This window comes from Callithrix jacchus, chromosome 13, assembly GCF_049354715.1.
Source record: "Callithrix jacchus isolate 240 chromosome 13, calJac240_pri, whole genome shotgun sequence".
Lineage (NCBI taxonomy): Eukaryota > Metazoa > Chordata > Mammalia > Primates > Cebidae > Callithrix > Callithrix jacchus.
The window spans coordinates 94190922-94202486 of NC_133514.1; the positions used below are offsets into that span (position 1 = coordinate 94190922).

Sequence of the window (11565 nt, forward strand, 5' to 3'; positions counted from 1 at the left end):
TAATGTAAGCAGAGAAAAAACTCAGTGTTTTATTTCAAATTTCAGTAAATTCAGGTAGGCTTAATTAAAACATGACTATTACAAATCCTCTTACTCCTTGCCAGAAGTTACTTAGATAGACTAGTGATTAGATTTTAAAACATTATTTTCCTTTCTTGAATAAATTGTGCATCTCAAAGAGAAAAGTAAATATGGAAATATGTTCAGTTGCATAAAATAGACACATTGAGTCAAGTGAGTTGAATGCTTAGTATGTTTTGATAAACAGCATTTTGTCAACAAACTTTTCATTTGGCTATAGAATCTTGTTTTTTCCAAATAAAAACTTTGCAGTTGGGAAAGTTATTCCTCCATTTTAACTAGGGGAAACTTGTGGCTATATAGTCATCAGTTTTCAGGATTTTCTTTTATGTTCTAAAAAAGTTATTTTTCCTTTCCTAATTTTGAATGTATATTCTAGCAAATCCTTGAGTCCTGTACAGCCATTGAATTATCACCAACACATTTGATATAGACAGTGGGCTCATGACAAACTAAATGTTACGAATAATACCTACTCTAAACCAAACATTGTTCTAAGGATCTGACGTATTTAACCCTCACTGCTACCCTGTTTCTGTGCCTGATTTACAGACAGGGACAGAGGCACAAGGAGAATAAATGACTTGTCATAGGTCTTATGGTGAGTGGCAGAGCCTGGATTTTTAGCTCAGATCCCTCTCAGAGTGAAGAAATCTTCCGTGTGGCGATTTTATCTAATACCTTCAGGAATTGTTACTTTGGACAAGAATTCTTACCTATTCTTATGAGATTAGTCTTCAGCCCTTTTTAATACATTTTACCAGTTTATCTGACGTTTACTTTGTTCCCATGTATAATTCAAATACAGTATAAACCTTTTATTCATTTAGTCTTCAGCATTTTAAGTACTGGATACAAACATTAAAGATTTGGCTTTGAATTGAATAAATGACACCAAAAAGTCTATTCACTAACATCTTTTGATAAAGTAATTTTTGCAGAATCCATGACTGCTATCCCTTCTAGTTTCAATTGTGCTTATATATTATAATATTCACTTCATGAATCCACCTGTCAATTTGTATTTCAATTATAAGGTATATTTTGGCCGGGCGCGGTGGCTCAAGCCTGTAATCCCAGCACTTTGGGAGGCCAAGGAGGGTGGATCACGAGGTCAAGAGATCGAGACCATCCTGGTCAACATGGTGAAACCCCGTCTCTACTAAAAATACAAAAAATTAGCTGGGCATGGTGGCACATGCCTGTAATCCCAGCTACTCAGGAGGATGAGGCAGGAGAATTGCCTGAACCCAGGAGGCGGAGGTTGCCGTGAGCCAAGATTGCGCCATTGCACTCCAGCCTCTGTAACAAGAGCAAAACTCCGTCTCAAAAAAAAAAAAATTAATAAAAAAATAAAAATAAATAAGGTATATTTTGAGTGATATCTATGTATTGTATCCATATATTCCATCGAAAGGTGAGAATTAGAAAGTGGTAAAATAAAAATATGTATAAAATAAGAGCTTTCTAAAAAGACCTCGTTTAGCTAAATATGACAATACAAAATTTCTGCCCAGTGTTTTATTATACTTTGCCTAATGACCTTTAAATGTAACTGAAATTAAAACTGTACTTTTGCAACTGATTTTTTTTGGAGACGGAGTCTTGCTGTGTCGCCAGGCTGGAGTGCAGTGGCGCAATCTTGGCTCACTGCAACCTCCGCCTCCTGGGTTCAAGAGATTCTTCTGCCTCAGCCTCCCAAGTAGCTGGGACCACAGGCACGTGCCACCACCACAGCTAATTTTTGTAATTTTTTTAGTAGAGATGGGGTTTCACCATGTTGGCCAGGCTGGTCACAATCTCTTGACCTTGTGATCCTCCCACCTCGGCCTCCCAAAGTGCTGGGATTACAGGTGTGAGCCACCTTTGATAACATCCCAAGCACTAATTATTGACTTCAAGGAAGCCACGTATTACAAGTCATTGCTTAGCCTTTCGCGTCTTTGTGTTGATAAGATAATGAATGCGTAGTCTTGTAGTAATTGCTTATGGGAATGCTAGTTTAAGAGGAATGCCTTATTTACAACATATGATACCAGATTGACTTGTTACAAATGGTTCCAAGAATCAGTCTAAAAAGTTTATAATTATGTGAATTATTTTTTCTCTTTTGTGATATGTTGTAATGAGATGTGTGTTCTTACATTTTCTTAGTAAAATTTTCTTAAGCATAAAAATGCTTTACCATCTTGTTTTTTTAAGGCCCTGTGTACAGGACACTTTTAAACTTGGTAATGTTATAAACCTTAACACACACACACTCTCTCTCTCTCTCTCTCTCTCTCTCTCTCTCTCTCTCTCTCTCTCTCTCCCTTCTCTCTCTCTCTCCTTCTCTCTCTGTCTCTCTCACCTTCTCTCTCTCTCCTTCTCTCTCTCTCTCTCCAGAGTACTTGATCCCTTGGGAATGTATGGTTGGGCTGAAATTCACATGTAGAGTACTAGTTTTGCTCCTCATCTTTTCACTTTCTTTTGCTCTGCTTCCTACTCTATTCCTCTCCTTATTTGATTTAATTACAATACTAAAGGAATTATGTAACGCCTTTTCTCCTCCCCACTTTCTCACACACAGACCCCAAGACCCTAATGTTAAAATACTAAATCAGAAGAGACCATATGTTAATTTTGTGATGAAGGGGGGAATTATATAATAACAAATACCTACTGAGACCCTTAGATAAAAGTTCTTTTCTTACCTCAGGATTCATGAATAGCTTCTGGGAGTCCATGAAGTCTGTGAAATAATACATGATCCGATGCTTGCGTCTCTTGGAGGGAGAGAGTTAATCACCATCATCAAAGGGCCCTTTCTTTTCCCAGGATAGGTTGAGAAAAACTAGCCTACACCTTTTTTTTTTTTTTTTTTTAAATACAGGTTCTCATTCTGTCACACAGGCTGCAGTGCAGTGGGGCTATCTCCGCTCGTTGCAACCTCTACCTCCTGAGTTCAGGAGATTCTCCCACCTCAGCCTCAAAGTGCTGGGATCACAGGCATGAGCCACTGTGCCCGGCTGGCCAACACCATTTTTTAACAAGTCCATCGTGCTGCTTTTTTGGGAGGGCTGGCATGGTGAACTACAGGCCCCAACTTTCATCGAGGCTGACATAGGTAGCCAGACCAATAAAGGCTTTTTGTTGCCTTTATAGCAAATACCCAGATACCTCAGCAAGAGCAGTGGTCAGCAGCACCTCCTTCCCCAAATATAACTGCTCTGTTCTTGAATCCTGAACAGTGTGGATCTCAAATACCACTTGGTGTATGTCCAAACTGAATAGAATGCAACTTTAAAAACAAATTATTTTCTTGCTCATGCTGGTCTAAAAATTACACTTACAACCTGGCAGATCTCCAGCTGCTGGGAATATAACAACTACCATCCCCAATTGCTGCACTCTGAAATTCATCATGGCTTTCGCATGGAAGCCGTGCCGCCTGTGGGCTGCTCTCAGCCAGAGACTTCACTCAGCAGGGATGGTATGACAGCCCTATTCCTGGAAGACGAGACTGCTCTGATGGGTAGCTTTAGCTCAAGCCCTCCCCCATGGCCTTGCCAAGCTCAGAACTGTACTTCAACCTAAGGCACTTTTCACCCAACCTCTCTTCCTTTCCTCTCTCTTTTACTTGGAGTCAGACCTGTATGATGCTCTGAAGGCTCTTGCAGGCTCTTCCTGGCTCCCTCCCCACCTTCCCAGGCATTTCTTCTCATATAAATTACCTGCATATCAGCCAGGTGAGGTGGCTCATGCCTGTAATCTTAGCACTTTGGGAAGCCGACATTGGAAGATTTCTTGAGCTCAGCAATTTGAAGCCAGCCTGGGCAACACAGTGAGACCTTGTACAAAAAATACAAAAAAATTAGCTGGCATGGTAGTCTGCCCCTTTAGTCCCAGCTACTTGGTAGGCTGAGGAGGAAAGATTGCTTGAGGCCAGCGGGTCAAGGCTGCAGTGAGTTGTGATCGTGCCACTGCACTATCTCAAAAAACAAAAAAATTACTTGCATGTCTATTCTCATCTTGGATGAGATGTTCCTGCTTGGATGACCCAGACTAACACAGCAGGTGATTCAGAATATAGGTTTGTAGATTAGAAACATTAAAACTATTAGAGCTGTTGGTAAGGTAATTAGACTTTCTAGATTTTCTGATATGATTTTTCTTCCAGACATACTCCAAACCTCGTTTGAGCTAACCTAAACCAATTTGGACACATGCTCCCAAAACAGGTACTTTCAGGTCGATAACAATACTGAAGGGGTTTGAGGTGGGTAAGGGTTAGCTACCTTCTACAACCTTACCATCAGGTTTTAATAAAAATAAGCCTCAGACCAAATTCTGCCATGTATGCAAGCATTCATTAAGAAATATTCATTAATAAGCAGGCACAGGCCAGGCGTGATGACTCACACCTACAATCCCAGCACTTTTGGGAGGCAGAAACAGGGGGATCCCTTGAGCCTGGGAGTTAGAGATCAGGCTGGGCAACATAGTGCAACGTTGTCTTTATGAAAATTAAATTAGCCAGGCATGTTGGTACACACTTGCGGACTTGGCAACTCGGGAGGCTGAGCTAGGAGGATCGCTTGCGCCTGGGATGTCAGGGCTGCAGCCAGCCAAGACTGTGCCACTGCACTCCAGCCTGGGTGGCAGAGTGAGACCCTGTCCCCCAAAAAAATAATAACAAATGTATAATTTTCAAAATAAGCAGACACAAAACAATTCATACTTCTTACTCTACTCAGGCTATCACAACAAAATACCAGAAACTGAGTGGCTTAAACAACAAAAATTATTTCTTTACAGTTCTGGAGCTGGACCTCCAGCACAGTCAGCTTCTGGCAAGGGCTGCCTTCCTGGCTTGTAGATGGCCACCTTCTCACCGTGAGCTCACAGGGCCTTTTCTCAATGTGTGCCTGTGGAAGGAGGGAGAGAGCAGGGGAGAGAGAAAGTGCACGCTCTGATCTCTCTTCCTCTTTTTATAAGGACACGGTTCCTCCATCAGGGCCCTACCCTTATGACTTGATTTACCCTTAATTCCTTCCATAAAGGCCTCATCTCCAAATACAGTCATATTGAGGTTTAGAGACTCAACATTTGATATTTGGGGAGAGACACAATTTAGTACATAGCATGAACTGTACATTTGATGACATTCTAGCTCTCTGTCCTTTTAGGGCCTCTAATTATACCTTATAGGAAAGGTTCACTCAAGGAGAGCAACATCCCAAAGGCAGGATTTTTATGCCCTCTACTTGGCATCATGAAATCAGAAAAGGCTTTCCCCGAGACAGACAGGGAATCCAGTCTCAGGTGCCATTCCAAGGGTATATGTTCTAATCTCAATAGATTCTTTAGTTTATTAATCCAAGGGTGGAGAGAATCTCTGAATTATTTTAGTCAATCTACCTACATTGAATACCCTGCATTTTACCACTGAGAGCTTATTTCTAACATTCATCATGCTAAATAACAAACCAATAAAATCAAATTTTTGACATTCAGTGTGCTAATTCACAAATCGTTGGTTTTTGTATCAGAATAATAGCGGAAAGTCTTGTGGTAGCTACTTTTGCAGTGCAGCTCTCCCTGACTTCAGGCAACCACTTCAGTACTCTTAACAGCATACTGGCTGATCACCCCTAAAATTAAAGCTTAAATTAGTTCACAAAAACTTAATACTATATCAGTAGACTGAAATATTTAAAGGGAACATACAGGTGGGGCGCAGTGGCTCATGCCTGAAATCCCAGCACTTTGGGAGGCCAAAGCAGGAGGATCACTTGAGGTCAGGAGCTCAAGACCACCCTGGCCAACATGGTAAAACTTCTTGTCTACTAAAAAATTCAAAAATTAGCCGGCCCCGGTGGCTGAAGCCTGTAATCCCAGCACTTTGGGAGGCCGAGGCAGGTGGATCACGAGGTCAAGAGATCGAGACCATCCTGGTCAACATGGTGAAACCCCGCCTCTACTAAAAATACAAAAAATTAGCTGGGCATGGTGGTGCGTGCCTGTAATCCCAGCTACTCAGGAGGCTGAGGCAGGAGAATTGTCTGAACCCAGGAGATGGAGGTTGCGGTGAGCCGAGATCGCGCCATTGCACTCCAGCCTGGATAACAAGAGCGAAACTCCGTCTCAAAAAAAAAAAAAATTCAAAAATTAGCGAGAAATGGTGGCAGGCACCTGAAATCTCAGCTACTTGGGAGGCTGAGGCAGGAGAATTGCTTGAACTCATTTATTCAAAATGAGGACAGGAGTTGTGCCTTTTGTTTATTTTATATAGTTTCAAAATCTCTTTCTCACCTAGTCCAGAGCTCTTTCTCTTTTTGAATTTTATTTATTTATGTATTTATGTGTGTATGTATGTATGTATTTAAAGACTAGTCAAGTACGGCAGTGAGAAGCGGGTGAAGAGTAGAATAAGGAGCTAAATCTGTAACTGACTGTGAACAATCTATTGAGATAAATCACTAACTTCGGACCAGCACAGGGCTCTTTCTCTACTCTACAGGTTTAAGCAGTGCTTGATTTCACATAATCAAATGATCAACAATTTCTGAATGTAATTTGAAAGAGAAATATAGTGATGATGCTGCCATTTTAGCATTTTGTTGGCTCTAAAACTTGCCTACTACTCCTGATTTGAACAAATTAATTCCAAGAAGACATTTTGAGCCATTTAGAGAAATCTGAATATGGGCTGGGTATTGGAATATATTAAGTAATTATTGCTTAGTCTGGTATATTTGATAATGGCTTTGTGATTATATTTTCAAATGTCCTACATTCAAGTATTAAAATTGATATGTTCATAATGGCACTAAAAAAAGAAATCTTATTGCTTATCCTTGGGGTTGCCAACTCATTATGATAAAAATGGATTTGGACAATTGCTTTCTTGTGATGTTATTTAATTTATACCTCACGTTAAAAAGTGGCACAGCAAAGGAAACAAACAACAAAGTGAAGAGAAACCCACAGAATGGGAGAAAATGTTTGCAAACTACTCACCTGACAAAGGATTGATAAGCAGAATATATAAAGAACTCAAACAACTCCATAGGAAAAAATCTAATCAATTTTAAAAATGAGTTAAAGAGGGGTCAGGTCGGCCTGGCATGGTAGCATGGAGCCCAGCAGCAGCAGTGCCTCTGTTCTGCAGGATCCGTGGGCTTCTTCTTCACTGTGTCCATCATATGTTTGCCTCCCAGACTGAGAGGGAGCTCAGACTGATCCAGATTCTAAAAAGTTTCCTTGAGATACAGCTGTCAAAGTCACTCACATTTCAGGAGGTTGTAGGGCGATGTATAAAATTAAAATTGAATCATAAGAATTTAAGAAGATAACTGTTCAGCAGCACCAGATGGTTAATCAGGCCCTAAAAGAAGAAATCGAAGGGATGCATGGATTGTGGATATTTACCTCTGTCCCCAAACACTGACCACAGCCTGGCTTCATAGATGCTGCTGCTTAAAACCTTGGATGAACTTGACTGACACCATTCTTTCCTAGGCATTTGCCAAAAAATTTATATCTTTTGCTCATATATATGTCCATATTATAATTATAGAAATGCATAATCTATTTAGATGTTAATTAAAGGTAACAACTGAAAAAGATGAGCTAAAGATCTGAATAGGAGTTTTCTCAAAAGAAGACATAAGGCCGGGCGCAGTGGCTCACGCCTGTAATCCCAGCACTTTGGGAGGCCGAGGCAGGTAGATCACGAGGTCAAGAGATCGAGACCATCCTGGTCTACATGGTGAAACCCCGTCTCTACTAAAAATACAAAAAATTAGCTGGGCATGATGCCGCGTGCCTGTAATCCCAGCTACTCAGGAGGCTGAGGCAGAAGAATTGCCCGAACTCAGGAGGCGGAGGTTGCGGTGAGCCAAGATCACAACATTGCACTCCAGCCTGGGTAACAAGAGCGAAACTCCGTCTCAAAAAAAAAAAAAAGAAGACATAAAAATGGTCAACAGGTATATAAAAAAAAGTGGTCAATATCATTGATCATCAGAGAAATGCAAATCAAAACTACAATAAGATATCATCTCACCCCAGTTCAAATTCCTTCTATCCAAAAGAAAGGCAATAGTGAATGCTGGCAAGGATATGCAGAAAGAGGAACCCGCGTACACTGTTGGTGGAAATGTAAATTATTAGCTTAGTGCAAAAGTCACTGCATTTTTTGACATTGAAAGTAATGACAAACCATTACAAAACAGGGTAAAATCCCATTTACCCTGTTATGATTATTACACATTTTATGCCTCTACCAAAATATCTCATGTACTTCATAAATATATATACTTACCATGGACCCATAACAATAAAAGATAAAAGAATTTTTAAAATTAAAAAAGTTATAATGAGGAAAATTTGAAGTCACTAGATATTTGATGATGTTAAGAAATTTTTTTCTTATTTTTACAATATAATGATATTATGGTTCTATTCTTAAAGTCCTTATCTTTTGTATTTACATACTGAAATGCTGACCATCATCATATAGTGATGAGATTTTTTTTAAAGGGTCCTTAAATGCTTATAGAGGTATTTATGAATAAAATAATATTTTGCCTGGAATTTGCTCTAACATAATCCAGGGTTTTTTTTATTATTGTTGTTGTCACCTTTGGAGAGAGAGGGTGATACTGTGGACGGTTGTCCTCTCCAAATTTCATGTTGAAATGTGATCCCCAGTTTTGGAGGTGGGGCCTAGAGGGGGTCTCATGAATGGCTTAGTGCCATCCCCTTGGTGATGACCGAGTTCTCACTCTATTAGTTGACTGGGGAGCTGGTTATTTAAAAGAAGCCTGGCCCCTTCTCCGTGCTGTCTTATCATGTGACATTCTCCGTGCTGTCTTATCATGTGACATACCTGCTCCCTCTTCACCTTGCCATGATTGTAAACTTCCTGAGGCCCTCACCGGCAGCACACTTCCTATGCTGCCTGCAAAACTGGAGGCCAAAATAAATATTTTTTCTTTATAAGTTACCCAGTCTTAGGTATTTTTTATAGGAATGCAAATGGACTAATAGGTAGAATTATAGGTGAAACAAGATGGATCGGATGTTGCTAACTGTTGAAGCTGAGTGAACCTATATAAAGGTTCACTCCCAACTTCTCTCTGTTTGAAATTTCCCACAATAGAAAAATTTTAAAATGAACAAAATTCTATTCTCTAAAAGTATAATAACCTTGTAGAAGGGGGTAGAAAGCTTTGATGGATGGGTAGATATAAGCCCTAGCCAGGTCTATGGAGAATACGGCTCTGGGAGACCCCTAGCTCAGAAGCCTTCAAGCCCTGGGCTGCAGACCAGTACAAGTCTGTGGCCTGTTAGGAACTGGGCCACACAGCAGAAGGTGAGCGGCAGGCCAGCGAGCATTACCACCTGAGCTCTGTCTCCAGTCAGATCAGCCCAGGTATCAGATTCTCATAGCAGCGTGACCTCTATTGTGAATTGCACATGTGAGTGATCTAGGTTGCATATTCCTTATGGGAATCTAACTAATGCCTGATGATCTGAGATGGAATAGTTTCATCCCAAAACTGTATCCCCACCTGCTTCCCCCAAGGAAATATGGTCTTCCATGAAACTGGTCCCTGGTACCAAAAAGGTTGGGACCCACTGTCCTAGCTGATTGTGATCAAGACCAAGCTGTAGAATGCTATGTGTCTTCTTAAGGAACTTTTAGCTAGGCAAGTGTCAAGATAGGTAAGTCCAAGGTCCAGTGTTCAATGCTTTACTAATTTGGACCCCACTTAACCAAGTCCATTTTATTTTTTTCATTTCCACATTAATTAACATGTCATCCATCCTACAAGATCCAGCTCAAGTCCTATCTCTTTTTCACTGATCTCTTAGATAGTGATCCCTCTTTTTCCATATCCCTTTTAGTGGATTGTTTCCTGACAACTTTTGCTAACCTGAGTGTAGGTTCCTTAAAACCAGGGACCAGCAGGGCACAGTGGCTCCTGCCTGTAATCCCAGCACTTTGGAACACTGAGATGGGTGACTGCTTGAACTCAGGAGTTTGAGACCAGCCTGGGCAACATAGTGAAATCCTATCTCTAAAAAAAAAAATAAAAAAATAAAAAATTAGCTGGGTGTGGTGGCTTGCCTGTAGTGTCAGCTACTTGGGAAGTTGTAATCCTGTAGTCCCAGCTACTAATACTTGGGAGGTTGAGGTGGGAGGATTGGTTGGACCCAGGAGGCAGAGGTTGCAGTGAGCTGAGATGGCACCACTGCACTCCAACCTGGGTGTTAGAGTGAGGCCTTGTTTCAAAAAAATAAAATTAAAAAATAAAAACAGACCATGACATATTTTAAAAATTCTCTCAGCACCAAAAATAATACTATCCACAAAGTCAGAGCTCCATTAATATTTGAATAAATACAGGTTGGAAGAGCCCAATAAATAGATCAATTAATGATTTTTAAACAAAGAAAAGTGGTCTCTCTGTCCTGGTAGTTTCCAAAAAAAACCCCACTCTGATTCCTATTTTGAAGCTGCTGGATTTTTTTTTTTAAGACAGTCTCGCTGTGTTGCCCAGGCTGAAATGCAGTGGTGTGATCTTGGCTCACAGCAACCTCCACCTCCCACGTTCGAGCGATTCTCCTGCCTCAGCCTCCCAAGTAGCTGGGACTACAGGCGTGAACCACCATGCCCAGCTAATTTTTTTTCCTTTTTTTTTCTGTATTTTTAGTAGAGATGAGGTTTCGCCATGTTGGCCAGGTTGGTCTCGAACTCCTGAGCTCAGGCAATCTGCCCACCTTGGCCCCCCAAGGCGTGAGCCGTCATGTCTGGGCAGCTGCTGGATATTTTGACCACCTCTAGTACGCTGAGCAGGAAATCAGTGCATCTGGCAGTACACAGGAGCTTGAAATACTTTTTTTTTTAAGTTGTTATTCAAACTGAAGGAGTTTTTCCCTGAGGTCTGTAATCACCACTAGCCCGTTCTGTACACAGCCGGCCTGGGCTTGTCAATACCACGTCCACTACCTAAGAGAACACGTCTGAAAGGCTTGGAGCGAGTACGGCACAATCAGCTTCAGATGTTAAGCAAATATTCCAATCTAGAAGTAGGAAAATGGAATACGGACCGGGCTTTATGAAGGTGCATGGTCAGGCAAAGGTTCTTAGTGGATGAAAGATAGTAAAGATCCATCCCAACCAAAGACCAAAAATGACACAAACATATGTATGAGCAAAACATCAGGAGGAACATTCTTGTGTGGAAAATATTATACAGAAAACAAAAGAAGAAGAGTAACTGTTTCCCTCTCGGTTTAGCCCGCTCTGGTCCTCAGGGCGACCGCCACCACTAGCCACACAGCCACACAGGAAGGAGGGAAGCGCCCGCAAAGCACTGCCCTCGAGGTCCTGGGGAGCCCGGAAGCGGGCCCAGAGCCAGGGCCCGGGCGGGCGCCACCGAGCGCGGACCTCCGCGCATCCTAGAGCGGCCGCGGGATCCGGCTGGCGGC

The 11565-nt window shown here is 41.4% G+C and overlaps 1 pseudogene; it reads left to right on the forward strand.

Annotated features, from left to right (window-relative positions):
- Positions 1 to 7190: 7190 nt before the first annotated feature.
- Positions 7191 to 7513, forward strand: LOC100413006 (bolA-like protein 3 pseudogene; annotated as a pseudogene).
- Positions 7514 to 11565: the final 4052 nt, after the last annotated feature.